The sequence below is a fragment of the Cebus imitator genome, unplaced genomic scaffold (assembly GCF_001604975.1).
Source record: "Cebus imitator isolate Cc_AM_T3 unplaced genomic scaffold, Cebus_imitator-1.0 Scaffold15, whole genome shotgun sequence".
Lineage (NCBI taxonomy): Eukaryota > Metazoa > Chordata > Mammalia > Primates > Cebidae > Cebus > Cebus imitator.
The window spans coordinates 6,680,655-6,685,874 of NW_016107330.1; the positions used below are offsets into that span (position 1 = coordinate 6,680,655).

The 5,220-nt window shown below is 45.5% G+C and overlaps 1 protein-coding gene across 5 annotated transcripts in view; it reads right to left on the reverse strand.

The window, feature by feature from the left end:
- Positions 1–5,220, reverse strand: part of ZBTB17 (zinc finger and BTB domain containing 17) — a 36,168-nt gene that overhangs the window by 23,376 nt on the left and 7,572 nt on the right. Inside the window, exon 1 of one of the 5 annotated variants that reach the window (XM_037730059.1) lies at positions 2,949–2,968. The exons of the other annotated variants lie outside the window; for them this stretch is intronic. The gene's annotated coding sequence lies outside the window, so the exon portion shown is untranslated. Of the gene's footprint in view, positions 1–2,948; positions 2,969–5,220 lie in introns of those variants that run through there. 5 annotated transcript variants of the gene reach the window in all.

Consider the following 5,220-nt stretch of genomic DNA (forward strand, 5'->3'; position numbering starts at 1 on the left):
CTTTGGGAGGCCGAGGTGGGCGGATCACCTGAGATCAGGAGTTCAAGACCAGCTTGGCCAACATGGCGAAATCCTATCTCTACTAAAAATACAAAAATTAGCTGGGTGTGGTGGTATGTGCCTGTAACCCTGGCTACTCAGGAGACTGAGGCAGGAGAATCACTTGAACACGGGAGGCAGAGGTTGCAGCAAGTTGAGATCGCGCCATTACACTCCAGCCTGGGGGACAAGAGAGAGACTTCATCTCAAAAAAAAAAAAAAAAAGAGAGAGAGAGAGAAAGAAATTGGCCCCCTATCTCATGCCATACACAAAAATAATTATAAATGGATTAAAGACCTCAAGGTAAAAGGCAAGATAGTAAAATGCTTGGAAGACAATATATATAGGGAAATATCTTTATAAATTTGAAAGTGGAAGGAATTTCTTAAAAAGAAACAAAAAGGACTAATCATAAAAGGAAAATTTGATAAATTACAATAAAATTAAGGATTTCTGGCCAGGCACAGTGGCTCATGCCTGTAATCTCAGCATTTTGGGAGGGCGAGGTGGGCAGATCACCTGAGATCAGGAGTTCCAGACCACCATGGCCAACATGGTGAAACCCAGTCCCTACTAAAAATATAAAAATTAGCCGGGTGTGGTGGTGCATGCCTATAATTCCAGCTACTCGGGAGGTTGAGGCACGAGAACTGCTTGAACCCAGGAGGCAGAGGTTGCCGCAATCACACCACTGCACTCCAGCCTGGACGACAGAGCTCTGTCTCAAAAAAAATATATATATATATATTTTCTCTTCATCAAAGACAAAAAACAAAATCCCAGAGTAAAAAGACACGCCACAAACTGGAAGTGGGCAGTTATAACTCATATGACTGGCAAAGATTTAGTATCCAAAATAAGAAATAAAAAACAAACTAACAAAAAGTCTACAAACCACCCAAAAGAAAAATGAGCAAGACAATCTGGTGTTTCAGAGAAGGTGAAATCTGAATGATCAGGAAGCAATGAAAAGATGGCCAACTCACAACCAGGAAAATGCAAATCAAAACCACATGAGATGTCACTCTACGCCCACCAGATTAGTAAAAATGTTGAAGTCTGAAAATGCCATTGTTGAGAGGACATCAGGCAAACAGAATTGTTGAAGCGTAAACTGGGGAAACCATTTTGGAAACAACTTGGCATTATTTGGTTAAATTGAAGACGCACATACCCCGTGACTCAGCTCCACTCCCAGCTGTAGCCCCTGGAGAGGCTGGGCACACATGTCCCAGGAATGTGGACAGTGGCACTATTTGTCTCAGCAAAATACTGGAAACAACCCAAATATCCACCAACAACAGAAAAGATAAATAAATTCTCATACAATGGAACATTATTCATCTGTGAAAATGAAATACCACTCTATGCAACATGGATTAATGTCAAGGTGCTGAAGAAAACAGTATGATTATATTAAGTTCAAAAACCAGGAAAATTAAATGGTACATTGTTCAGCAAGACAAACACATGGTAAAACTATAAAGAAAAGCAAAAGAGTGATAAGAGCGAAACTCAGGGGTGACTTGGGCTGGGCGAGATAGGGAGGGGCACACGGGGGGCTCTAAAGGTGACAGTGAGTTCTTTTTGGAAACTGGATAATGGGTACCTGGAATATGTTTCTTGTATCCTTATTCTTTACACTGAACACATTCTTTTGTATCAAGTCAACATTTAACAAAAACAATTTACAAAATTAAACAACGTATTTTCTTACTTTAAACAATGTTGTTAAGGGTTCATTTGGGCTGCTGACTGAGTCACAGTAGCTGGGGAAAATCCCCGAGGGGCCCCTCATGGCCTGGGACCACTGAAAGGAGAAGTGCTTTGCTCTTTGAGCTATGGTGATACAGCTTCCCATGGGGCAGGCTGGCAAAATCCGAGTCGAGCCTGCCACTGGGGACAGGAAAGTGGCTACTTAGATTACTAAGTTCCAGTATAGGAAGTGGTGAGGCTGGGGAGTGGAGAACAGATTCTACTGCCAGACCTTTTAAGACCAGAAGCCGAGCAGATTTTTGATGTTACAATGAACCCACCAAGCCTGCTTTCTGGCCTGCTCTCTACTCGCAGCGGGAATTCCCACCTCTGAGTTCTGTCCACACTGCTGTTTAGATATGAGTGAACAACTCTCAATTCTCACCATGCCCTTTGCTTCCTTCTTTCCTTCCTTTGTAGCCCAGGCCCTAAGAACCATCTCTCTTCAATTCATAACAAGCATGTTTGAATCCAAGAGCCCAAGCGCCAGTTTTCTACATGTATCTGTGCTGACTGTATTACTGAGGTCAGCCTTAGCCACCCTGGGACTGTCAAGCATTGATGTCCGTAAGGAGTTCCTGTGCTGACACTCCACATACACGCCTGCAGCAAAGCTGAATCTCTTTGAGCCACAGTCCTTACTCTCTGACCTCTATTATTTCAATCATTTAAAAACTGTGGCCATGGGAGGCTGAGATAGGAGGGTCGCATGAGCCCAGGAGGTTGAGGCTGCAGTGGGCTATAATCCTAGCACTGCACTCCAACCTGGGCAACAGAGCAAGACTCGGTCTCGAAAATTTAAAAACAGTTTTAAAAAAAAAAAACAAAAAAAACATACTATGACCAGCAAAAGAAGTAGATTATGATCTCCAGGACGATATGCTTTGTACACAAAATGTATTTGGAGTTTTTTGTTTTAATTAAAGTTGAGCTCCCTCCCAACTATGACGTCAAATGTCAAACCCAATAACGGGTCACCCTGCAGGACACCCCTGCTGACGTCTGTAATCCCGGTCCTTTGGAAGGCCGAGGTGGGTGGATCACCGGAGCCAAGGAGTTCAAGACCAGCCTGGGCAACACGACAAAACCCTATCTCTATAAAAAACAGAAAAATTAGCCAGGTATGGTAGTGTGTGCTTGTAGTCCCAGGTACTTGGGGAGCTGAGTCAGGAAGTTTGCTTGAGCCAGGGAGGTCGAGGCTGCAGTGAGCTATGACAGCTCCACTGCTCTCTAGCCTTGGCCACAGAGCAAGACCCTGCCAAGAAAAAAATAAATAAATAAAAAATGTTATCTGAGGCTGGGTTTGGTGGCTCAAGCCTTTAATACCAGCACTTTGAAGGCTAAGGCAGGAGGACTACTCGAGCCCAGAAGATTGGGACCAGCCTGGTATACCCTTAAGAACCTCCTGATTTTTCAACCTTGTGAATGCATCCCCATACCAAACACTGTTCTCTTCCTAAACTGCAGATTTTCTTTTTTGACCCTCAGGAGTCTTCTATCAAATAACAGTAATTATGGAGCCAGGGACATGACTAAGCACTTTACATGCATAACTTTATTAATAACCCCACCCAAGAAAGTTATATTCAAGGTAACTATTATCTCCATTTTACATCTGAGCAAAACTGAGGCTTCTCTGCCCAAGGGCCTATAGGTAGTAACTCTAAGACCCAGACATGAGCCCAGGTATGTCTGGCTTAAAAGTTCATGTTCCTAACTGCTATCCTATACTAAAGGGGTTTCTTAACTGGGGGCGATTTTGTGCCAGGAGACACTTGGCAATATACGGAAACATTTTGGGATGTCACCACTGGAGAAGAGTTACTACCGGCATTTATGGTTAGAGGCCAGAGATGCTACAGGAACACCCTCTGCCCCCAACAAAGATATATCTGGCCCCAAATGTCAGAAGTGTAAGGTTGAGTAACCTCCTATACTGGAACAAGACAAAAAGACACAGAAACCATCTTCTGACCAAAACTCTCACAGTGAAGGTCATAGTTCACCATGTCTACTTCCCATATTACAGCCAAATACCCAAGAAACAAACAGCATGCCCAGCCCTCATCACATGGAGTTTCTCCAGCCCCAAATGCCAGTTCCTCCTCAGCCAATCAAGACTGATGATCCACTCATCCAACATTTGCTGAGCACCAGCTGTGTGCCAGGAAACAAGCTACACAGTGGCAATGCCAGAATAAATAAGACCCTGTCCCTGCATTCGAGACGCTGGTGGTCTCATGGGAAGACAGGCAAGGAAGCCTAGGATCATAACTGAGGTGAAAATGTGTTAACAGAGATCAAAAACAGGATGCTAAGTAACCACAGGGGAGGGGTTCCAAACACACTTGGGTTAGGGTATCTGGGAAAGGCTCAGAAAAGGCTTCCCAGAGGCATCTGAACTTGAAGGAATTAAACTGGCAGACAGAATCCTCAAAACACCCCTTATCAAATCTCTCAGGATATGGTCTCTGGAAATCCAAGGTTTGATGACTTTAATTAGAAAGCTTGGGGGAACTCTCACAGAAAACAGGGGCCACAGAGCAATCCTCGACCCTCCATGCACAACCTAGATGGCATGGTCCCTGCCACAGGGCAGGACGGCAACCTGGCCTCCCCATAGGTTTGGGCCTTCCTCAACTTCCATCCTGACTGGCCCCCAGCTTCCAACCATCCTGTATCTTGCAGCAGGAGGCAAGTAACATTTCATAAATGTCCACTATACCAGGGGTCCCCAACCCCTGGGCCATAGACCACTACTGTCCATGGCGTGCTAGGAACTGGGCTGCACAGCAGGTGAGCGGCAGGCGAGTGAGTGATGCTTCATCTGTATTTACAGCCGCTCCCCATCGCTCACTCGCCATTACCGCCTGAGTTCCATCTCCTGCCAGATCAGCAGCGGAGGCAACAGATTCTCATAGGAGCAAGACCCTATTGTGAACTGCGCAGGTGAAGGATCTAGGCTGCATGCTTCTCATGAGAATCTAATGCCTGATGCTCTGTCACTGTCTCCCATCACCCCTGAATGGGACCATCTGGTTGCAGGAAAACAAGCTTAGGGCTCCCTTGATTCTGCATTATGGTGAGTTGTAGAATTATTTCATTATATATTATGATGTAATAACAATAGAAAGTGTATAGTAACTGTAATGTGTCTGAATCAACCTGAAACCACCTTCTACCTTTAACCCCCTGTCCACGGAAAAACTATCTCCTGCAAAACTAGTCCCTGGTGCCAAAAAGGTTGGGGGGTGCAGGCCGTGCCACAGCTGCTGGACCCGGGCATGGACCCGTGAGGCAGTGGCACAGGGACTCCAGATCCTGGAGGCCGTGCATGGGGCAGGAGGTGTGAGGCCACTGCCTGCCCGGGGCTCGGAGAGTTGGGGAAGCAGGGTGGGGCGACTGGATAAATTGACCATTATCTC